Source organism: Nerophis lumbriciformis, linkage group LG07 (assembly GCF_033978685.3).
Source record: "Nerophis lumbriciformis linkage group LG07, RoL_Nlum_v2.1, whole genome shotgun sequence".
Lineage (NCBI taxonomy): Eukaryota > Metazoa > Chordata > Actinopteri > Syngnathiformes > Syngnathidae > Nerophis > Nerophis lumbriciformis.
This window is the reverse complement of record NC_084554.2, coordinates 41805384-41831954: the sequence shown is the minus strand read 5'-3', so window position 1 is coordinate 41831954 and position 26571 is coordinate 41805384. Positions and strand designations below refer to the sequence as shown.

Below are 26571 nucleotides of genomic sequence, written 5' to 3'. Positions count from 1 at the left end.
TACTTAGGATGAAGTGTGCTTGATCACTTTTTTATATATTTACTCAGTCCATCACTGCAAGAACCATATGAATGTGAAGCAGCATAAAGCACAAACTGTATTGACCCGCATATAAGACGACTAAAACTGCAACTATCCCATGTTTTAGTAATTGTGTAATCTATTGATTTGTTTAGTGGTTCTCAAACTTTTTTTTCACCTCAGAAAACACTTTTCCAAGTACCACTACAAAGCAACATTCAAATGCCGTAGCGCAGTAGGCCTATGTATTCATTAAAAAAACAGCAGAGGTTTTATTTAACAAGTATATTTAATAGTATGGCCTATATAAAATACACAACAAAGTACAGTACATAGTATATTTACAGACTTCTTTGACGCACCTCTAGGGATGATGTTTGATAAGAAATTATCGAGTTCGAGCCTATTATCGAATCCTCTTAGTCCAGATAGGTTGTTGTATATGGAAAAAAACACACAATATTTGGTTTAACAAAAGCTCACTTTTATTATAAGAAAAAAATGTAATCTAATAAATAAATAAATATTGACTGTTACCCCCCTAAAAAATAAATAAATAAATATTGACTGTTACCCAAAGTATATTAAGTGGGATTTTTCAGAAAAACAAATATATACAGTAACACAAAAACAACCTGTCTCTCTGATCACCAATGGTGTATAAATAATAATATAGTGTTAAATAAAATCAGTCCCTTGGGCACAAAACTGAAAATAATACAGCTCTCCAAAAAGCATACTTGCCAACACTCCCGGATTTTCCGGGAGACTCCGGAAATTCAGCGCCTCTCCCGAAAACCTCCCGGGACAAATTTTCTCCCGAAATTCAGGCGGAGCTGGAAGCCACGCCCCCTCCAGCTCCATGCGGACCTGAGTGACGTCAGGTGCGCAACACCACGTAAATCGTTGGCCAACCAAAAAGTAACCCCAGTACGCTATAGCCAACATTCACCAGGAGATGGCAACCGACAAACATAGATCACTATTACATTCCTCCCCTTTTAGAAATGTATAGAAGTTACTCAAAATAAATAAACAACCCAACCAAAAAAATGCAGCAGCTCAATTAAAAAACTGTACTTAAGCCACATTCTTTTCTTTTTTTTTTTTTTAGTACTGAACTCTTAACCCTCATTTGTAAACAATAACATGCTTATTATACAAACAGTATTTGTACACCTTTAACACAGATTTTTATACTGTCTTCAGAGATTCAGTTTTTTTGGTGGTACTCGAAACCTTTCTGGGTACCTGTGAAAGGGTGTTCAGCATGGTTGGAAAAATAGTGACAGAGAATAGAACAAGGATGGACAATTCAACCCGTAACTCAACAATGAGTAGATGAGTGTTATGTGTGTGTATATGTGTAAATAAATGAACACTGAAATTCAAGTATTTCTCTTATTTATATATATATATATATAATAAAATAAATATATATATAGCTAGAATTCACTGAAAGTCAAGTATTTATTATATATATATATATATATATATATATATATATATATATATATATATATATATATATAATAAATACTTGACTTGGTGAATTCTAGCTGTAAATATACTCCTCCCCTCTTAGCCCCGCCCCCAATCACGCCCCCCCCCCGACCACGCCCCCCACCTCCCGAAATCGGAGGTCTCAAGGTTGGCAAGTATGCCAAAAAGTGCACTTCTGCTGCTATTTGACATAACTGTTTGTTATGATGCTTTGACATTTTTTCACTTTATTTCTTTATTTAAAGAAAATTCTATGAAGAGAAAAGTTGTTTGCAAATGTGATTACAATGCTAAAAAATGAAAAGTTAAAGCTAAAAAAAAAGAAATACACTTTATTGAGTTAACATTATTTCTTTATAGGGGGAAAGATGTGATGTTATGAGCTACGGAATATAACAACTACACTACCCAGCATGCAACGGGAGTGACGAGCATGCGCGGTAGCCCCGAAAAGTGTTGTTGCATGTCGCCACGCCGGCAGCTAAGAATGAGGTTATGAGCACGCTGTGAAAGTAAACGTCAAGAACTCAGCCAACACACCTCGTCTGCATTATTTATAATTAGACAGACAACACATATACAGTGTGATTTTGTTTTGTTTACAAGGAAAGAAAAACAAAAGTTAAAAAAGGGAGATATATGTTGTATATATATATATGTATGTGCTGCGGTTGCTTTAAGAACGTTGCGACAGCTGCCGTAAAGGAGGTGCGTTGCTAGCCTGGTTGCTATGTTTCCGGTTGGTCGTAAAAGTGTTCGTCATGTGTTTGTAGCCTGCTCAAATCTCTCAGTAAAGTTAGTCATTGGATTATACCTTTTGTTTTGAACTTTACTCCACCTTGGAGCGCTTTTTCCGGTCCATTGTTTTTCCTGCTTTCCCTATCTGCGCCTAATGACTGAGCTACGTGACGTCATTTCTTGTGATGTCACACGGGGCATTTCTGGTCGGGACGGGATTTGTTGCGAGGGATTCGAATAAAGAACCAACTCTTTTTCTTTACTATAGTGGTCTCGATAACGGGTACCGGTTTTCAAAAAGGGATTCGAGTCCGAGGACTCGGTTCTTTTCTTATCGAACAACCGGGAAAATCGGTTTCGAGTATCATCCCTACGCACCACTAGATGGAGCCTGTGTACCACAGTTTGAGCATCGATTAGTTTGTTCGATTAATCGGATAAAATACACTTTATAACCATAATGCAAACTTTAGGGAAAGTAGTTCAAATATAAACACATTTTTTATGCCATAACCTTAATTTGTCTAATAAATGCACATCAACATTGAAATTGCACTTTTAACATGTGTGCATTATTATTTATTAAAAGATTAAATACAATTTAAAATATCCTAAGCTAAGTTTGTGTAGTTAAAGTTCTCAGTGCTCCATGCGGTCTTATTTATTTCATCAATTCTTTAGTTACACTCAAACGATTAATCGAAGCAGCAGAATATAAATTGAGGCTTTTTTTTTTTGCAACCAAACTAATCGATTAATCGTTATAGCCTTAAAGATAGGATGACTTCTTTATTTAACAAAATTTCTATTTTTTTTATATATTTTTTTAAATACACACACAACGGTACCTCTCCAATCCAAAAGGTTCGACTAAAACTATAATTGTTCCAAAACTAAAGCAATTATCCTCATAATAATGATGTAAATCCAATTAATGCGCTCTAAATACCCACAAAACACACTTTTTATAGATAAATATCATTGTTCACACGCAGAAAACAGTGTATTAATGAATAATCACTTATCTTTATTGAAGATGGCAATGAAGGATGGAAGGGAGAACTAACTTCATACTTTTTATTGTTGATGTACTTTCATTCAATTCTTTGTTATTACCATACCATCAGGTATACGTAACATTATTTTGCTGGGGCAAAGTAGTAAAAGTTAAAAAACATTTAGTCTTATATTTTCGTAGATACGCTGCAAAAAAAAGTAACAGTGCGGAATGATTTAAATTCATAATTGTTTCTCACTTTTTTTATCAAACTGCTAGCACTCACAACTTTTTTTGGTCCCATTGTGGATTATTTTTGCCGTCGTTTGGGCGCCCGATTCCGCGAACGACATGCGGGCAAGTGGTCAAGTTTTTTTTTTTTTTATGTGCGATGTTTGGCTGTACGGAATACACCAACCGGGACATAACTGTAGGGAACATTTTTGTCAAAAACCAAATCGTACAAAAAAACAAACCACTGCGTAGCGTATTTGATTGACCATCACGTTCAAATCAGCACCCTCGCTTGTATGCTACATATCTGACTTTTTTTCCCCAGTTAGTCTGTATTGTTGATGTGTGTGAGTGACAGGAAGAAAACCTCTGGCTGTGGCGCCATCTCTTGTTTGCATGTATAAAAAAAAAAAAAAAAAAACATAAACACCTGAATAAGAGGCGGTGTCAGTGTCTTTTCCAGCATTAATATATCAATGATAGCGATACTGCTGTGGTTTTATTGTTACATTATCAACATTTTGACACCAATATTTTGGTACCGGTACCAAAATTATTTCCATACTTTTCGGTACTTTTCTAAATAAAGTGGACCACAAAAATTGCATTATTGGCTTTATTTTAACAAATAATCTTAGGGTACATTAATACTAGGGATGTCTGATAATGGCTTTTTGCAGATATTCGATATTCCGATATTGTCCAACTCTTTAATTACCGATACTGATATCAACCGATACCGATATATACAGTCGTGGAATTAACACATTATTATGTCTAATTTGGACAACCACGTATAGTGAAGATAAGGTACTTTTTAAAAAAAATTAATCAAATAAGATAAATAAATTAAAAACATTTTCTTGAAAAAAAAATAAAGTAAAACAGTATAAAAACAGTTACATAGAAACTAGTAATTAATGAAAATGAGTAAAATTAACTGTTAAAGGTTAGTACTATTAGTGGACCAATCATGTGTGCTTACGGACTGTATCCCTTGCAGACTGTATTGATATATATTGATATATAATGTAGGAACCAGAATATTAATAACAGAAAGAAACAACCCTTTTGTGTGAATGAGTGTAAATGAGTGTAAATGGGGGAGGGAGGTTTTTTGGGTTGGTTCACTAATTGTAAGTGTGTCTTGTGTTTTTTATTTTGATTTAATAAAAATTAAAAAAAAAAAGACCGATACCGGTAATAAAAAAAAAACGACACCAATAATTTCCGATATTACATTTTAACGCATTTATCGGCCGATAATATCGGCAGGCCGATATTATCAGACATCTCTAATTAATACATTATTGCAAGTTTGTCCTTAAATAAAATAGTGAACCTACAAGACAACTTGTCTTTTATTAGTAAGTAAACAAAGAAAGACTCCTAATTTAGTCTGCTGACATATGCAGTAACATATTGTGTCATTTATCATTCTATTATTTTGTCAACATTATTAAGGACAAGTGGTAGAAAATGAATGATTAATCCACTTGTTCATTTACTGTTAATATCTGCTTACTTTCTCTTTTAACATGTTCTATCTACACTTCTGTTAAAATGTAATAATCACTTATTCTTTTGTTGTTTGATACTTTACATTAGATTTGGTTGATACCACGAATTTGGGTATCAATCCGATACCAAGTAGTTACAGGATCATGTGTCCAGGGAAATATTTCCTGAGTTTATAAACATAATAAAAAAATTTTTTTTTTTTAAACAAAAGGTGTTGTGATGCCAAAAAATATCAACGTAATCATAGTAGTATCGACTAGATATGCTCCTGTACTTGGTATCATTACGGTGGATGTCAGGTGTAGATCCACCAATGGCGTTTGTTTACATTTTCACGCCGGTGTGCTACGGTGTGTAGTGAAGCATGTTGAGCTATTCCTCGTCCTGCAGGGATGATACTTGTAAGAAACGTACTTTATTTGTCGCCATGGAGACGAGGATTAGTGATTTAGAAGTAGCTAAAACACTGCAGACTGCTGATGGACTTTAGCCGATAACCAGCTGTCTTAAAGCACCTCTTCCTGAGGGCGTTTCAGTGTTAGAACTTCACCTTTATCTTTAGTTTTTAAGCCAAAAAGCGTTTATTGTCCCTTTTCTATCCATACACTGTGTGTGCTTGTAAGTACTCTGTGATTGTGCGCTGCCAAACATGCTCCTCTGCTTGTAAAACCAGCAATGGCGCGACGTGACGACTATCGGGGGTACGGGGGGTGGTGGTGGACCGGTACTTTTTAGAGGCGGTATAGTACTGAATATGATTCATTAGTATCGCGGTACTATACTAATACCAGTATACCGTACAACCCTAAGGTGCACGTTTGGAATGCTAACAAATACAAGAGATATTATCATACACAACACACCCCAATTTAAAATTGTTCAAACACAACTTGGTTCAAATATTTCAGTGTGTGTATAAGCACTTTTTGACAATACCATCATAATAATGTATGTAGTAATTTAGTTTACAATAACATGTGGCATTATCTAATTACTTTATTATGTTACTGTTAACATCCACTGTACTTCAAATAATTGCCTATTATTTATGACAATGACGACAAATAAATGAATATTTTGTATGTTATGATATTTGCAGGATGTCAGCACATGGTGGCAGGTGGTATCAATAAAGTTTGTACTGAACAAAATATAAGCTCACATGCAGTGGCAAAAATAATAATAAAAAAAAAAAAAAAAAAAAAAAAAAAAAGTGTTTACCATAAAGTTGAGGGCTGCAGTCACAAAAAGTAACGTAGAAGTTTGGCCGCAGGATATTGCCAAACGGAAGTGCAGCGAAGGAATCCTCAGGACACAAGAAATGCTTTAAAAAGAGAACAACAACAAACCAGTTAGTGTGGTTGGCACCAGCTGAGATAAATAGAAACTTATTAAGTCATCGTCATCAGGTGCGCCAGCTGCTCCCGCCAACAAGAGTAAAGGTACTGTATATGAGCCAAACAGGAAACGGATGTAACAAAATAAAAGCGCAGAAAATAACGGCCGAAACACGATCGAAACCAAAAGTCCAATCGTGAAGAATAACACATTTAACTTTAAAACAAAATAACTACTTCTTCTTTACCTCAAGAATCCATTTTGATAATGATGATAGAAAATAACAAGTAAACATTTTAGTGATTTATTTGTAAACTGGCACACTTTCATGCACAATAATGTGTTCATAACTATATAGCGGGGCTGTGAATCTTTGTTGATGATTTGATTCAAATTCCTCGGGTGAAAGTGTTATTCAGAACCCTTCCTTGATTCAACATAATTCTCGATTCAAACCGTTTCTTGCAATGCATTATTTGGCATACTAATTATAATGAACCTTTTTCAAAACAAGTTACAAGAAAAGCAAATTTTGGTAATTGATAATTGATTCATATTAAAAATAAAAAGTATATATATATATATATATATTAGAGATGCGCGGTTTGCGGGCACAACCGCGGAGTCCGCGGATTATCCGTGGATCGGGCGGATGAAATTTAAAAAAATAAGATTTTATCCGCGCGCGGGTCGGGTCGGGCGGATTAATTAGATTTTTTTTTATTTTATTTTTTTATTTTTTTTGCGGGTGGCAGTTAAACCAATTCGGAAATATATATACATAGTTAAATGTTGTTACCCACATACGAAAAACGAGCAGGCACCTGCTGCATATGCCACAACAGAAGAAAAAAAAAGAAAAGAGATGGACACTTTTACGGAGCGGAGAAGGGACGCCTCGCCGGGGTCCGGGACCGAGGCCCCTTCCCCCGAGAGGGCCTCACCGGGAGCCGTAGCTGAGGCGATCCGCGAGAAGGGCCCGACGCACGTCCAGGGTCACCACCGCGCCCACCGCACCGACAACCCGCCTCGTCCGCCTTCGCCGCGGCCGGCGTCACGCGCAGCAGGTAAGCAGCTTACCTGCCCGCCACCCCCGTGGCCGGGGGCTCGTAACATGGGTCACTCCGCGCGCTCCGCCCGCGCAGCTTACCTGCCCGCCAACCCTGTTGCCGGGGGCGCGTAACAGGGGTCACTCCGCGCGCAGTGCGCTCACGAATGGGGTGGGGCTCACCCTGGTTGATATAGAGAGCAGGACGGTGGCCATGGAAGTCGGAACCCGCTAAGGAGTGTGTAACAACCCACCTGCCGAATCAACTAGCCCTGAAAATGGATGGCGCTGGAGCGTGGGCCCATACCTGGCCGTCGCCGGCAGTGAGACGCGCTTGGAGGTGCGCTCAGCGCGGCTCCCATATGATTGCGCACTGGTGTGCGTCTGGGTCGTGACAGCGTGGCACGCGAAAGTCTGTGCTGCATTGGATCAGTCTCCTTTCTTTAACAGGCAAAAGCTTTATAACCTCACCATACCTGCCAACTTTTGAAATCAGAAAAACCTAGTAGCCAGGGTCCAAGGGCCGCAGGCCCCGGTAGGTCCAGGACAAAGTCCTGGTGGAGGGTTCAGGGCTTCGCCTCCCGACGCAAAATGATTATTAGCATTCAGACAGGTTAAAATGTTGCTAAAACCATCACTTTTCTATCAGTCACAGTGACTTTTCAAAACAAAAATATTACAGCAAAAATCATATGGGTTGATTGACATGTTTATTCTGTAAGCTAACTTCAATAGTTTGAAATTATTTTGACAGTTAATGCCAGTTATCCTGTCAACCTTTCACAAGACTTCAATTTGTTAATTGAAAGTATAAACAGTATAAATACTTTTTACAGTAAACAAATGGTAAAACAGTACTAAACAATTCCATTAAAAAAAAAATTGGTGTCATTATTAACTTTCTGTCCAAGCTTGTATAATCTACTGCCTTGTTCAATTGTAAAAAATATTCTGTGCCTAAAATTCACATTTCTATCACAATTATCATACTGTAAACATGGTAAGCTAACTTCATTAAAATTAATAGTCCTGTCAATAGCATGGAATTACAATTCAAATGTAGTTTTTTTGTAAGCCTTTCAAAAGAATTCAAAATATGAAAAATTAATGAAAATTAATTGAAGCCATCAGCCACTTGAAAAGTGGCACATCACATCTCTAATGTAATCATTTGAACTTTTCAACAGAAATAGCACTGCAAAAATATTAAGGACATACTTCTGTATTTTGGTAGTTATGCTGTCAACATTTAACAAGATTTCTTCAACTTGGACTTGAAAGCATAAATAGTACCGGTATAAACACTTTTAACAGTATGTCGTGCTGTGAAATACAGCCGACAGGATTGCGCACCACACACGAAGCAAGGCCAAAGCGCATGCGGTGCAGGAGAACAAAGGACTTCTTTCATTTAAGGTTTGTGATAAACCATCAAACTCATTCGTTAAAAGGACTCTATAGTAATATAAAGCGAATTTTTCTGGACATTATCATGCAAGAAAAGTTTATTTTTGGGACCGCGATCACCGCGTAATGATTTTTAAAGGTTGCATTACAAACATTTAACTGTCCCATGTGATCAGCCAGTGCGATTGGAAATCCATGCTCAATTATTGCCTCCGTAAATAAAACTTCGGGCGGGTGTGGGCGGATGGCGGGCGGGTGCAGTTCTGATCAAACGTTACATCGGGTGGATGGCGGATGGTTGACGACTTTCTGACGCGGTTGCGGATGAAATAAATTGCCTATCCGCGCATCTCTAATATATATATATATATATATATATATATATATATATATATATATATATATATATATATATATATATATACATATATATATATATATATATATATATATATATATATATATATATATATATATATATATATATACACACACACATACACAGATATCTATATACACACAATATGTATAAATATATATATATATATATATATATATGTATGTGTGGGAAAAAAAATCACAAGACTATTTTATCTCTATTTCAGAGATGAAATAGTCTTGTGATTTTTTTTCCCACACATACATATATTGCGCTCTACTACGGTATCGAGCACTATTTTTTGGATAACCTTATTAAGACATATATATAAATATATATATATATATATATATATATATATATATATATATATATATATATATATATATATATATATACATACACATATATATATATATATATATATATATATATATATATATATATATATATATATATATATATATATATATACATACACATATATATATATATATATATATGTGTATGTATATATATATATATATATATATATATATATATATATATATATATATATATATATATATATATATATATTTTCTGGCACATATATGTGCCAGAAAATAGCTAACATTGATGTGATTAAAAAAAGAACTAATGATAATAATATACAATATTAACAATCTTAAAATGGGCATTGTAACTCCTATCGTTATGTTTGCTAACTCTCTAACAACATGTAGGACACTTCCATCAGGTTGTCTCTCCAGGTCACCGCTGTGTGTGACGGGAAGAAAAGCTCTGACTCTCTGACGGTCGCCGTAACTGCCGGTCTGGTCGTGCGATAGTACGTTTCGGGGACCACACAACCCCACAGCCTTAAGAGCTGTGCTGGCTTTTAGCTCAATGACTAGCACTGCTCAACTCAACCGAGGAGTATTTATGTTTTGTGTACATATTTTACAGTACCAGTAAAAATATCTATAATCAACAATTTGACAGAAAGTCATTATATTTGTAGTGTATTATTTCCTCATTTTAGGCCGTTATCAGTGATAACATTGAAGGCATATGAATATTGTCTATTTTTTCAGACTTTAAAAACGCCATGGAACATTGGAGTCAATATCTCCTCTAGCGCGGTGGTGAACTATGTCTTCATGTCTTACAGCCACAATTCAAATTTCCTCTCCATCGCGCAATCCAGAGCACATAATGAACGTATAGCTGTGTGCAAAGTAGGCCAGCGGCAGATATATGGAAACATAAATCACATTTATTCAAGGTTTATCAGCACCTTCTCCTATTTCTATTATTGATATTATTACTGTTACTGTCTACCCCACTTGAGGTGGAAATGAGTCAAATTGACCACCGAGCATGTGTGATTTGTGCTAAACAGCGAGCGCTACGAGCTTTCACCGTCTGCGTCTATGCTTCAAACTGATGTTCCAACCCCTTAAACACGAAGAAACATCACCTGGAAACCAAATGCACATATGAGAAAAAGCTGCAAAATAAGTAGGGTTCTTGCTCAGGCACTCGTGAGCATGCTCAAAAAATCTAATATCCCGTATTTTCTGGACCATAGGGCGCACCGGATTATAAGGCGCACTGCCGATGAATGGTCTATTTTCGATCTTTTTTTCATATATAAGGCGCACCAGATTATAGGGCACATTAAAGGAGTCATATTATTATTTAGAGGACAATTATCTAACATTTAAAGGCGGAGTCAAACAAAAAGTATTTAAATTTTTGGGGGGTTAAAGGGTTAGGGCAGGGGTCGGCAACCCAAAATGTTGAAAGAGCCATATTGGACCAAAAATACAAAAACAAATCGGTCTGGAGCTGAAAAAAAAAATAAAAGCCATATTACATACAGATAGTGTGTCATGAGATATAAATTGAAATAAGAGGACTTAAAGGAAACTAAATGAGCTCAAATATAGCTACAAATGAGGCATAATGATGCAATATGTACATATAGCTAGCCTAAATAGCATGTTAGCATCGATTAGCTTGCAGTCATGCAGTGACCAAATATGCCCGATTAGCACTCCACACAAGTCAATAACATCAACAAAACTCACCTTTGTGCATTCACACACAACGTTAAAAGTTTGGTGGACAAAATGAGACAGAAAAAGAAGTGGCATAAAACACGTCCTAGAAAGTTATAAATGTAAACAAACTACGGTGAGTTCAAGGACCGCCAAAATTAGTGGGACAAAACGCCGCTTGCCAAATACTCGAATTAATGAAGCATGTTTAATACAAACAGTGTGCTTTATAACAATCGGGAGGTTTGTGTCATGTTTGTCCTCCTTCAGAAACCATAATAACACAAAAAATGTATTTTTTTCCCCTCATCTTTTTTCCATACTTGCCAACCTTGAGACCTCCGATTTCGGGAGGAGCGTGGTCGGGGGGGCGTGGTCGGAGGGCGTGGTTGGGGGCGTGGTTAAGAGGGGAGGAGTATATTTACAGCTAGAATTCACCAAGTCAAGTATTTCATTCATATATATATATATATATATATTAGAGATGCGCGGATAGGCAATTATTTCATCCGCAACCGCATCAGAAAGTCGTCAATCATCCGCAATCCACCCGATCTAACATTTGATCAGAACCGCACCCACCCGCCATCCGCCCGCACCCGCCCGTTGTTATATATCTAATATAGACGATGCAAGGCATTAGTGAGGTTATAAAGCTTTTGCCTGTTAAAGAAAGGAGACTGATCCAATGCAGCACAGACATTCGCGTGCCACGCTGTCACGACCCAGACGCACACCAGTGCGCAATCATATGGGAGCCGCGCTGAGCGCACCTCCAAGCGCGTCTCGCTGCCGGCGACGGCCGGGTATATGGGCCCGACGCTCCAGCGCCATCCATTTTCAGGGCTAGTTGATTCGGCAGGTGGGTTGTTACACACTCCTTAGCGGGTTCCGACTTCCATGGCCACCGTCCTAGCTGCTGTCTATATCAACCAGGGTGAGCCCCACCCCTTTCGTGAGTGCACTGCGCGTGGAGTGACCCCTGTTACGCGCCCCCGGCAACAGGGGTGGCGGGCAGGTAAGCTGCGCGGGCGGAGCGCGCGGAGTGACCCCTGTTACGAGCCCCCGGCCACGGGGGTGGCGGGCAGTTAAGCTGCTTACCTGCTGCGCGTGACGCCGGCCGCGGCGAAGGCAGACGAGGCGGGGTGTCGGTGCGGTGGGCGCGGTGGTGACTCTGGACGTGCGTCGGGCCCTTCTCGCGGATCGCCTCAGCTACGGCTCCCGGTGGGGCCCTCTCGGGGGAAGGGGCCTCGGTCCCAGACCCCGGCGAGGCGTCCCTTCTCCGCTCCGTAAAAGTGTCCATCTCTTTTTTTTTTTTCCTTCTGTTGTGGCATATGCTGCAGGTGCCTGCTCGTTTTTCGTATGTGGGTAACAACATTTAACTATGTATATATATTTCCGAATTGGTTTAACTGCCACCCGCCTGAATCTATTTAAAATCTAATTTTTTTCTATTTCAATTAACCACCCGACCCGACCCGACCCGCGGATAAAATCAATTTTTTTTTTATTTCATCCGCCCGATCCGCGGATAATCCGCGGACTCTAATATATATATATATATATATATATATATAAGAAATACTTGACTTTCAGTGAACTCTAGCTATATATATATATATATATATATTTATATATATATATATAAGAAATACTTGACTTTCAGTGAATTCTAGCTATATATATATATATTTATTTTATTATATATATACATATATATATATATATATATATATATATATATATATATAAATAAAAGAAATACTTTAATTTCAGTGTTCATTTATTTACACATATACACACATCACACTCATCTACTCATTGTTGAGTTAAGGGTTGAATTGTCCATCTTTGTTCTATTCTCTGTCACTATTTTTCTAACCATGTTGAACACCCTCTCTGATGATGCATTCTGCTTCGTCTCCTTGTTGTGTGCGCAGTTGTGCATTCTCTAAAAGCCCTAGATGTTATTGTCACATATGCATGTACAGTAGATGGCAGTATTGTCCTGTTTAAGAATGTCAGTCACAACATTGCTGTTTACGGCAGACAAATTGCTTTACGGTAGACGAAAACGTGACTGCTGTTGTTGTGTGTTGTTGCCGTGCTGGGAGGACGTTAATGAAACTGCCTAACAATAAACCCACATAAGAAACCAAGAACTCGTCCTCGATCATTCTACAGTTATTACGTGATTGGGCAGGGACGCTGTTTATATTGTGGGAAAGCGGACGTGAAAACAGGCTGTCGACACTTCACTCAGGTCCGCATGGAGATTTTCGGGAGAAAATTTGTCCCGGGAGGTTTTCGGGAGAGGCGCTGAATTTCGGGAGTCTCCCGGAAAATCCGGGAGGGTTGGCAAGTATGTCTTTTTTCATACATTTTCGAAAAAGCTCCAGAGAGCCACTAGGGCGGCGCTAAAGAGCCGCATGTGGCTCTAGAGCCGCGGGTTGCCACCCCCGGGTTAGGGTTATAATAAGGCCATGCCGAATAAGGCATTAATAAGTACTTAATAATGACTAGTTAAGAGCCAATATGTTACTAATTTGCATGTTAATAAGCAACTAATCAATGGTGAATATGTTCCCCATACTAAAGTGTTACCATGTTTTTTTTACTGGTGCACAAAATGAACCGTGCATGAACATCACCTTGTTCAAAGAACAAAACCAACACAGTGCATAAACTCACAACAAATTACACACCTGCAAATCAGTCTGACTTCTGCTGTTGTCATATCCGTAATACGCCGATAGGGAGAAGTTTGTATTTACACGATGAGTCAGGTGTGTCTTGACCTCCGCCGAACCCCTAAGCCCGACTCACCGAACCCCTAGGGTTCGATCGAACCCAGGTTAAGAACCATTGGTTTAGAATGTAGAGGCAGCAACATCCCACACCCCTTTTATAGGCTACAGGAGTGCCTTCATGTCGATAGAGTGACAGAGTAACGGGACACAGTAAAAGGTGCACAGGAGCGTACATCAGGACATAAAAATGCCTTTAAATGTCAAATAATAATTGGACTCGGAGGAATACGTTTATTAGACCGCAGCAGATCCTCCTTGCCAGGTGTTAGCGTGAGCAATGGGAACATTTCCACCTTGTCAACGTCACTGAGCGAGTCTACCCTCCTGTTCCCGACAACCGGGGCCCGCTGAGCTGAAAGGATCGCTGGATATGGATTTTTTTTCTTTTTTGTGTGTGCTTTTACCGCTCTAAAAATGTCAGCATGTTAAAAAAAAAAAAAAAGAGAGAGCTGGCTTGTCTCCTGACACTTTAAGCGCTCGCGTCTGTCACAAAAGCCGCTCTGCGCCGTCCGCCGAGGGTCCAATGGAGTCCACTTGTACCCCCGAGGAGAAGACTTGTGTTGTTGTACAGGAAGAAAATATTTGCTCTTGATGTCTGCAGCAACATGAGCTAAAAACACACTTTTGATATTTAGCGCACAGTTGGAGGACCTGACCTCTCAGGTATAGGCCATTGTGTAGCCATAATACAATGGCCTTTCAGTATTGAGAATAGTTATAATAACACATTTTTATTATAGTTGCTGATAACAGTTGTATTTTAATTAATAATGTGTTTTCATAACCAATTATATGAAATATAATAATAATAATATTGACTTTAATAATCAGCATCATAATAATTATAACAGTTATTGTTACAATCATGATTAATGATATTGAAAAAAAATACATTCATGTTTATCAATATTACAATATATATTAATTTAGAATAAAATTTAAAAAAAAATCATGTAAATAACAAAAATATTTAACATATATTTTCTCCATATATTGCATTATTATTCCAATTCTAAGACATATAAATATGCATGGCATATACAAAACCCAAAACGAGTGAAGTTGGCCTGTTGTGTAGTTCGTAAATAAAAACAGAATACAATGATTTGCAAATCCTTTTCAACTTTTATTCAATTGAATGGACTGCAAAGACAAGATATTTAATGTTGGAACTGAGAAACTTAGTTTTTTTGGGGAAATAATACTTAACTTAAAATTTAATGGCAACAACACATTGCAAAAAAGTTGGCACAGGGGCATTTTTACCACTGTGTTACATGGCCTTTCCTTTTAACTACACTCAGTAAATGTTTGGGAACTGAGGAGACCAATTTTTGAAGCTTTTCAGGTGGAATTCTTTCCCATTCTTGCTTGATGTACAGCTAAAGTTGTTCAACAGTCCGGGGTCTGCGTTGTGGTATTTTAGGCTTCATAATGCGCCACACATTTTCAACGGGAGACAGGTATGGACTACAGGCAGGCCAGTCTAGTACCTGCACTCTTTTACTACGGAGCCACGCTGTTGTAACACGTGGCTTGGCATTGTCTTGCTGAAATAAGCAGGGGCGTCCATGATACCGTTGCTTGGATGGCAACATAAGTTGCTCCAAAACCTGTATGTACCTTTCAGCATTAATGGTGCCTTCACAGATGTGTAAGTTACCCATGCTTTGGGCACTAATACACCCCCATACCATCACACCTGCTGGCTTTTGAACTTTGCGCCTATAACAATCTGGATGGTTCTTTTCCTTCTTTGTTCCGGAGGACACAACGTCCACAGTTTCCAAAAACAATTCGAAATGTGAACTCGTCAGACCACAGAACACCTTTCCACTTTGCATCAGTCCATCTTGTTACGACGTGGACTATGGCGGGGTTTGTTTTCCCGAGATGCAAAGAAATTGGAGTGGACATGGGGTGAAGGTAGGGACATGATTTATTTCTGACTATAAAAAGTGTACAAACAAAAGGCGCTCGCAGCGGAGGCACAAAACTTAATGCTGGAAACAAAACTAGCACTAAGACGTAAACTATGGACATGAAACAAAAGACACTAACTGTGGCATTAGTAAACAAAACTTACTTGCGGTGACGTGAACAGGGCAACATGGACTATGAAACAAGCAGCGTGAACTCAGCATGGAACCGTAAACATGGCATGAAGCAGAGTGATGTCGCCAGCCAGACCAACTGAAAATGACAGACTTAAATAGTAGTGACATGATTAACAACCGGTGCGTGAGTCCAAAACGTGAACAGGTGAAACTAATAAGTTGTCATGGAAACAAAACAAGCAAGAGTGCACAACCAGGAACTAAAAAGAGTCCAAAAACTAAACATAACTAAACAAAACAAAACATGATCAAAAGACATGACACATCTTAGATAAGCTCGGGCCCAGTGTTGTTGATAAATGGCTTTGGCATTGCATAGTAGAGTTTTAACTTGCACTTACAGGTGCAGCGACCAACTGTAGTTACTGACAGGGATTTTCTGAAGTGTTCCTGATCCCATGTGGTGATATCCTTTACACACTGATGCCGCTTTTTGATGCAGTACCGCCTGAGGGATTGAAGGTCCGTAATATCATCGCTTATGTGCAGTGATTTCTCCAGATTCTCCGAACCTTTTGATGATATTACGGACAGTAGATGGTGTAATCCCTAAATTCCTTGCAACACATATTCTCTCCATATATTGCATTATTATTCCAATTCTAAGATGTATAAATATGTATGGAAAATAAGGTATATAGGTACCGTATTTTCCGAGGTATAAGTCGCACCGGAGTATAAGTCGCACCTGCCGAAAATGCATAATAAAGAAGGAAAAAAACATGTATGGAGTATAAGTCACATTTTTTGGGGAAATGTATTTGCTAAAACCCAACACCAAGAATAGACATTTAAAAAGGCAATTTAAAATAAATAAAGAATAGTGAACAACAGGCTGAATAAGTGTACGTTATATGACGCATAAATAACCAACTGAGAACGTGCCTGGTATGTTAACGTAACATATTATGGTAAGAGTCATTCAAATAACTATAACATATAGAACATGCTATACGTTTACCAAACAATCTGTCACTCCTAATCGCTAAATCCCATGAAATCGTATACGTCTAGTCCAGGGGTCTGCAACCCGCGGCTCTAGAGCCGCATGCGGCTCTTTAGCGCCGCCCTAGTGGCTCTCTGGAACTTTTTAAAAAATGTATGAAAAATGGAAAAAGATGAGGGGAACAAAAATCTATTTTTTGTTTTAATATGGTTTCTGTAGGAGGACAAACATGACACAAGCCTCCTTAATTGTTACAAAGCACACTGTTTATATTAAACATGCTTCACTGATTCGAGTATTTGGCGAGCGCCGTTTTGTCCTACTAATTTTGGCGGTCCTTGAACTCACTGTAGTTTGTTTACATGTATAACTTTCTCCGACTTTCTAGGACGTGTTTTATGCCACTTCTTTTTCTGTCTCATTTTGTCCACCAAACTTTTAACGTTGTGCATGAAAGGTGAGTTTTGTTGATGTTATTGACTTGTGTGGAGTGCTAATCAGACATATTTGGTCACTGCATGACTTCAAGCTAATCGATGCTACCATGCTATTTAGGCTAGCTATATGTACATATTGCATCATTATGCCTCATTTGTAGCTATATTTGAGGTCATTTAGTTTCCTTTAAGTCCTCTTAATTCAATTTATATCTCATGACACACTATCTGTATGTAATATGGCTTTTAATTTTTTGCGGCTCCAGACAGATTTGTTTTTGTATTTTTGGTCCAATATGGCTCTTTCAACATTTTGGGTTGCCGACCCCTGGACTAGTCTCTTACGTGAATGAGCTAAATAATATTATTTGATATTTTACGCTAATGTGTTCATAATTTCACACATAAGTCGCTCCTGAGTATAAGTCGCACCCCCGGCCAAACTATGAAAAAAACTGCGACTTATAGCCTGAAAAATACGGTAAGTGGACCATTCTACCGATTTTGTGTTTATTTATCCCACCAATATCTCAATTAATGCGCTGGATTCAAACAAATCATAACACAGTCAGTAAAAATGCATGTTTGAATACTTAAGTGTTTTATTAAACTATTTTTTTTGGTCAAGGGACAGCATTTTGCTTTAAATGGGTAATGAGTGGCGCTGTAAACATTGAGGAATGTCGCATATTTACACGTCCATATTTCAACACGTCTGAAAAGGAGTAGGAAGAGGCAGATGTCGTTTAATGAAAGTGTGTAAATAACATGTCCGACAAAACATACTTTGCAGCTCACAGCCAAGGACTCTGTTAATTACAGCGTGCTGACAAATACACTCGTCACGGAGGCTAATTATCAGAGAGCGACGCGCAGCCTGCTGCTTTTACCCCACAGGCGTCTAATCAGCGGCTGGCTTACGCGTGCGCCGCGCAATCAGCTAGCTGCTCGCTCGGACGGACGCTCAGAAAATCAGCGTCTGTTTGACGAACGTCTGATTGGATAATACGCCCGGCGGAAACATTAGCGCTGACACCAGCCCACGTCACGTTTGCCGTCGATGACAAATCGGTGCCAATTAACGGGAAGAAAACGCTGTCAGCCACTTGCAACTTCCAGGAAGTTGTCCGACAGATCAAATCATGAACAAATGAAGGTGGAATTATTTAACACTGACAATAGTTAATTGGCTATTAAAGTGTGCGTTTAACCTCCCAAACCTCACGCTAAAATCGAGCATGCCTGAATTAAGCTACTGTTAGCTGTTTTTGGTTCAAACAGCTAAATTTGTTGGTTTTCTGACATGGACTTGTTTCTTCAGCATTGTCCACACTTTTGAAAAGGCCATTCTAAAACCTTAATTCGAGCCTGATTTAGCCATTCCTTTACTACTTTTGACGTCAATCAATCAATGTTTATTTATATAGCCCTAAATCACAAGTGTCTCAAAGGGCTGCACAAGCCACAACGACATCCTCGGTTCAGAGCCCACATAAGGGCAAGGAAAAACTCACAACCCAGTGGGATGTCAATGTGAATGACTATGAGAAACCTTGGAGAGGACCGCAGATGTGGGTGACCACCACCCCTCTAGGGGAGACCGGATGCAATGGACGTCGAGTGGGTCTAGCACAGGGGTCAGCAACCTTTACCAGTCAAAGAGCCATTTTGACCAGTTTCACAAATTATAGAAAACAATGGGAGCCGCAAACATTTTTTGAAATTTTTAATGAAATATCACTGTTACAATTTTTTTTTGTGCTTTGTGCTATGTATATACCAGGGATCTCAGTCACGCTGCCCACACCTTTATGTGGAATTTGAAAGCTGGTGCGACACGCAGGTTTTAAATGAATGGCGCTTGTCAGCGTCATGCGTGCCGTGATGGTACAGCATATAGCACCCACTACAGCCAGCGTGCTTGATTAGCCACACGTTGAATAGGGCTTCCGCTTGCTCACGTAGGTGACAGCAAGGCATACTTAGTCAACAACCACACAGGTCACACTGACGGTGGCGGTATAAAAAAAAAACTTTAACACTCTTACTAATAATGCGCCACACTGTGAACCCACACCAAACAAGAATGACAAACACATTTCGGGAGAATATCTGCACCGTAACACAACATAAACACAACAGGACAAATACCCAGAATCCCATGCAGCCCTAACTCTTCCGGGATACATTATACACCCCCCCCCCCCGCCCCACCAAACCCCGCCCACCTCAACCGACGCACAGAGAGGGGGAGGAGGGGGTTGATGTGTGAGGGAGCAGGGTTGGGGTGGGGGCGGGGTTTGGTGGTAGCAGGGGTGTATAATGTAGCCCGGAAGAGTCAGGGCTGCATGGGATTCTGGGTGTTTGTTCTGTTGTGTTTATGTTGTGTTAAGGTGCAGATGTTCTCCCGAAATGTCTTTGTCATTTTTGTTTGGTTTTGGTTCAAAGTGTGGCGCATTATTAGTAAGAGTGTTAAAGTTGTTTTATATTACCACCGTCAGTGTAACCTGTGTGGCTGTTGACCAAGTATGCATTGCTGTCACATACTTCTGCAAACAGAAAATGTATATTGTATAACAAGTGTGTGGTTGGCACGCTGTTAATACAGATTGTAGAAGATGTCAAATGATGTACCATCATGGCACGCCCTTATTATAGCCATAAGGGTGAAAATCGGTGAATTTTAATCCCGGGAGTTTTCTGCGAGAGGCACTGAAATCCGGAAGTCTCATGGGAAAATTGGGGGGTTCAGCAAGTAAGCTGCTGAGCCGCATCAGAGTGATCAAAGAGCCGCATGCGGCTCCGGAGCTGCGGGTTGCCGACCCCTGGTCTAGCATAATAGTGTGAAATTCCAGTCCATAGTGGATCTAACATAATAGAGAGAGTCCAGTCCATAGTGGAGCCAGCAGGAGACCATCCCGAGCAGAGACGGGTCAGCAGCGCAGAGATGTCCCCAAACGATGCACAGGCGAGTGGTCCACCCCGGGTCCCGACTCTGGACAGCCAGCACTTCATTCATCTGTGCCCCCCCCCCCTTCGACAAGGGAGAGGGGTGCAGAAAAGAAAAGAAACGGAAGATCAACTGGTCTAAAAGGGGGGTCTATTAGAAGGCTAGAGTATACAAATGAGTTTTAAGATGGGACTTAAATGTTCCTACTGAGGTAGCATCTCTAACTGTTACCGGGAGGGCATTCCATAGTACTGGAGCCCGAATAGAAAATGCTCTATAGCCCGCAGACTTTTTTTGGGCTCTGGGAATCACTAATAAATCGGAGTTCTTTGAACGCAGATTTCTTGCCGGGACATATGGTACAATACAATCGGCAAGATAGGCTGGAGCTAGACCGTGTAGTATTTTATACGTAAGTAGTAAAACCTTCAAGTCACATCTTAAGTGCACAGGAAGCCAGTGCAGGTGAGCCAGTATAGGCGTAATATGATCAAACTTTCTTGTTCTTGTCAAAAGTCAAGCAGCCGCATTTTGTACCAATTGTAATCTTTTAATGCTAGACATAGGGAGACCTGAAAATAATACGTTACAGTAATCGAGACAAGACGCGTGTTTGGGGTCATTTTCCTGTTGGAACACCCAACTGTGCCCAAGACCCAACCTCCGGGCTGATGATTTTTGGTTGTCCTGAAGAATTTGGAGGTAATCCTCCTTGTTCATTATCCCATTTAAAGCACCAGTTCCACTGGCAGCAAAACAGGCCCAGAGCATAATACTACCACCACCATGATTGACGGTGGGCATGGAGTTCCTGGGATTAAAGGCCTCACCTTTTCTCCTCCAAACATATTGCTGGGTATTGTGGCCAAACAGCTCAATTTTTGTTTCATCTGACATCACATGGACAAAGATAAGACCTTCTGGAGGAAAGTTCTGTGGTCAGATGAAACAAAAATTGAGCTGTTTGGCCACAATACCCAGCAATATGTTTGGAGGAGAAAAGATGAGGCCTTTAGTCCCAAGAGCACCACACCTACCGTCAAGCATGGTGGTGGTAGTATTATGCTCTGGGCCTGTTTTATTGCCAATGGAACTGGTGCTTTAAATGGGACAATGAAAAAGGAGAATTACCTCCAAATTCTTCAGGACAACCTAAAATCATCAGCCTGGAGGTTGGGAATTGGGTGCAGTTGGGTGTTCCAACAGGACAATGACCCCAAACACACGTCAAAAGTGGTAAAGGAATGGCTAAATCAGGCTATAATTAAGGTTTTACAACAAAGTCCTGACTTAAACGTGTGGACAATGCTGAAGAAACAAGTCCATGTCAGAAAACCAACAAATTTAGCAGAACTGGACATCTGTGTTGGTCAATCTTTTGCAATTTGTTCAATGAACAATGGAGACAGCAAAGAAGAAAGCTGTAGGTGGGAAGCGGTGTATTGCGGCCGACTTCAGCAACACAAACACGGCCGGTGTTTCATTGTTTACATTCCCGAAAGATGACAGTCAAGCTTTACCATTGACCTGTGGAGAACTGGGACAACAGAGACTCTTACCAGGAGGACTTTGAGTTGGATACGCAGACACGGTACCGTGAGTACGCTTCCAAACATTTGATCGCTTGCCCGTACGTGCGTGACGCTATGTGCATGTCACGTACGTAACGTTGGGGACTTTGGGGAAATATATGTGCTGTATGAACTTTGGGGAGGTGAACGGTACTTTGGGCTGTGGGATTGAGTGTGTTGTGCAGGTGTTTGAATTGTATTGACGGGTTATATGGACGGGAGGTGTTTGTTATGCGGGATTAATTTGTGGCATATTAAATATAAGCCTGGTTGTGTTGTGGCTAATAAGAGTATATATATGTCTTGTGTTTATTTACTATTTTAGTCATTCCCAGCTGAATATCAGGTCCCACCCGCCTCTCACAGCATCTTCCCTATCTGAATCGCTCCCACTGCCCTCTAGTCCTTCACTCTCACTTTCCTCATCCACGAATCGTTCATCCTCGCTCAAATTAATGGGGAAATTGTCGCTTTCTCGGTCCGAATCGCTCTCGCTGCTGGTGGCCATGATTGTAAACAATGTGCGGATGTGAGGAGCTCCACAACCTGTGACCTCACGCTACTCGTCTGCTACTTCCGGTACAGGCAAGGCTTTTTTATCAACGACCAAAAGTTGCAAACTTTTTTTCCTTTCAGCAAAAATATGGCAATATCGCGAAATGATCAAGTATGACACATAGAATGGACCTGCTATCCCCGTTTAAATAAGAAAATCGCATTTCAGTAGGCCTTTAAGGCACAAATTAAACATTAGTGTGAGTATCAAGAGTAGCGTAAAGCGAACAATGGACCTGCAACATAAGTTAAAGTTAAAGTGCCAGTAATTGTAACACACACTGGGTGTGGTGAAATGTGTCCTCTGCATTTGGCCCATCCCCTTGTTCCACCCCCTGGGAGGTGAGGGGAGCAGTGAGCAGCAGCGGTGGCCGCGCCCGGGAATCATTTTGGTGACTTAACCCCCAATTCCAACCGTTGATGCTGAGTGCCAAGCAGGGAGGTAATGGGTCCCATTTTTTTAGTCTTTGGTATGACCTGGCGGACACTCTAACCACTAGGTCTGGTGTAAAAGGGGCGTGATAGGTGGCAGCAGCAGGTGGGGACACTAATCACCGAACAGAAACTAGTATGTGTGATCAGCACTCATTAGCAATGAAAACAAAAACAAAAGAAACAGAAACAGACTATGGAGAACTGTACCGAACACAAAACAAGACATGACATTTACAATTAAGTTCAGTCGTCTTATTCTAGAAAACACTACGTAGGTGAGCTCCAACCATAATTGCGTGAATAGGAGAGACAGTAACTCGACTTTGTGGGTCACTGTAAGTTGTGTGCTGGCCTGCAGTGCAAACACAAAGTGGATAAAACGCCGGCAATAACTAACGGGTAACCTTGAGTGTCCACAGAGGGAAGAACAACACGCAGTTTATCTTCTTAATTAACGACTCGGACGTGACGCCTCGCTAGGAAGCGCCCGGCGAGCAGAGCAGAATGATCCGCTCGCTCACATGACGTGTGCTCTAGAAACAAAACAAAAAGTTTGGACGAGTGATGATTGGGAAACGACGTCTGGTAATCAACACTTCCGCGGCAGCTGTTAGAGCCACGTTAAATCACATTTAATCACGGCTTTGTGGCAAATTAATTGGCCTGTTGCTGCTTGTTTGTTTGACTTATTCGCCGTTCTTGAGTGACCTTGAACATTCATTATTGACATGTCGGCGGTGAGTTTTGGAGACGCGAGCCACGACTCGCACCCTTCTAAGAAATAAACACCTGTTTTCCCGCCATGAGTTCTAACTGGCTATTTTTTCCAGCCAATGGCCTTGTTTCCATGGCAACCCCCTGCAGAAGTGCGGAGTGGTTTCATTTCAACGAGAGCCGCTCATTAGTAAGTTGCTTTTTATAAGACTGCCCTCTCGCTCGGCTGGATTCCGTTTTTGTACATTTGGTGAGGAGCAGACTATGATTCAAAATAAACAATGAATATTAATGATTTTAAAAAAAACAGACTATAAAGTCTGCTTGACCTGAAACATGAATAATATTAGTACTAATTAATCATTCAGCCATTGGCTGGCGGCCCAAAGTCAGCGGGGATAGTCTCCTGCTTACCCGTGACCCTAATGAAGACAATCGGTCTAGAAAATAAATGAATGACTGAATACATAAATAGAATAAATAAATACATTTCAATTATCGCAACTTTTCTACATTTCTGATTTAAAACAATAATAATAAGCGTATTCCACATATGTTTGGTAAAAATTAAAGGAAACTGCCCTTTTTTTAAAAAATGTTGCCTATCTTTCACAATCATTACAAAAGACACAACAACAGATGTTTTTTTTAATGCTTCAATAATAAATATTAAAGATAAATAAAAGTCCGCTTACAATAGAATCAATGGGAGGTCCTCTATTCCGCCCATAAAACCCGATAAAAAAACATCAAAAAAGCGCCAACTTGAATATTAACCAGGTATTAGTGATATTGTTATTATAAGTGCTGACGCAGACAAACTATTTATAGCGGCGCCGTGATTACGAGCTTGTGTGACAACCATACTTGCCAACCTTGAGACCTCCGATTTCGGGAGGTGGGCGGGGTGGGACGGGGGTGTGGTCGGGGCTGTGGCATATTTACAGCTAGAATTCACCAAGTCAAGTATTTCATATATATATATATATATATATATATATATATATATATATATATATATATATATATATATATATATATAAGAAATACTTGACGTTCAGTGAATTCTAGCTATATATATATATATATTTTTTATTTTTTTTTTATTTTTTTATTATATATATATATATATATATATATATATATATATATATATATATATATATATATATATATGTATATATATTATTTATATATATATATATATATATATATATATATATATATATATATGTATATATATATATATATATATATATATATATATATATATATATATATATATATATATATATATATATATATATATATATATATATATATATATATATATATATATATATATATATATATATATATATATATATAAAATAAATACTTGAATTTCAGTGTTCATTTATTTACACATATACACACACATAACACTCATCTACTCATTGTTGAGTTAAGGGTTGAATTGTCCATTCTTGTTCTATTCTCTGTCACTATTTTTCGAACCATGCTGAACACCCTCTCTGATGATGATGCATTGCTGTGTGGCACGCACAAAAGTGCTTTCATCAAATGCACTAGATGGCAGTATTGTCCTGTTTAAGAGTGTCACAACATTGCTGTTTACGGCAGACGAACTGCTTTACGGTATTCAAAAAAGTGACTGCTGTTGTTGTGTGTTGTTGCCACGCTGGGTGGATGTTAATGAAACTGCCTAACAATAAACCCACATAAGAAACCAAGAACTCGCCCTTCATCATTCTATAGTTATAACGTGATTGGGCAGGTACGCTTTTTTATATTGTGGAGGACCTGAGCCCGCCTGAATTTCGGGAGATTTTCGGGAGAAAATTTGTCCTGGGAGGTTTTCGGGAGAGGCGCTGAATTTCGGGAGTCTCCCGGAAAATCCGGGAGGGTTGGCAAGTATGGTGACAACGTTCACATGGAGTTGTCAGCTGCTTTCTCGCTTTCTTGCTCGTGGAACTTTGTCGTAGATCATAAATCATGCCGCTCACCTGGATAGTAGAAGGACGAGGACGTATTCCGACAAGTTTGTACACTTTGACAGCCGGAATGAGACGAAAAGACGCTTGGTTCCACCACTCTTTTCCTGGTGAGGATTATTATGAGTCATTCTTCATCTAAATGGGGATATGTGAACATTGTAGCAGTCAGCATCCTAATGACAGCAGACATTGTACAGTAAGTGATGTTTTATTATGTTTGTTGGCTCTCATGAAGTCTGCCGTGAGTAATAATCAGTCATGTTGTTTGAAAAAAAAGCGAATGTTGTGATACGTTTTTTTTAAATTAATGCGCCGCCTATGCTTGAAATACGTAAACAATAAATGCTATAATAAATGTGCCTGTTACTATATTACATATATACTTACATCATGTATATAAAACATTAATGGAGGTGTTTAGATGTTTTTTTAGGGGCTCTATAGTAGAGATGTCCGATAATATCGGACTGACGATATTATCGGCCGATAAATTCTTTAAAATGTAATATCGGAAATTATTGGTATCGGTTTCAAAATTATCGGTATCGGTTTCAAAAAGTAAAATGTATGACTTTTTAAAAAGCCGCTGTGTAAACAGACGTAGGGGGAAGTACAGAGCGCCAATAAACCTTAAAGGCACTGCCTTTGCTTGGTCAACAGCTATACAGGTCACACTGAGGGTGGCCGTAGAAACAACTTTAACACTGTTACAAATATGCGCCACACTGTGAACTCACACCAGACAAGAATGACAAACACATTTCGGGAGAACATCCGCACCGTAACACAACATAAACACAACAGAACA

General features: G+C 39.3%; 1 long non-coding RNA gene across 3 annotated transcripts in view; it reads right to left on the bottom strand.

Annotated features, from left to right (window-relative positions):
• The window catches only part of LOC133609493 (uncharacterized), a 301958-nt gene extending 295580 nt beyond the window's left edge, over nucleotides 1–6378 (bottom strand). For all 3 annotated transcript variants that reach the window (XR_009815723.2, XR_009815724.1, XR_009815722.1), the window contains exon 1: nucleotides 6236–6378. This is a non-coding gene — a long non-coding RNA (uncharacterized lncRNA). The remainder of the gene's footprint in view (nucleotides 1–6235) is intronic.
• Between the last annotated feature and the right edge of the window lie 20193 nt (nucleotides 6379–26571).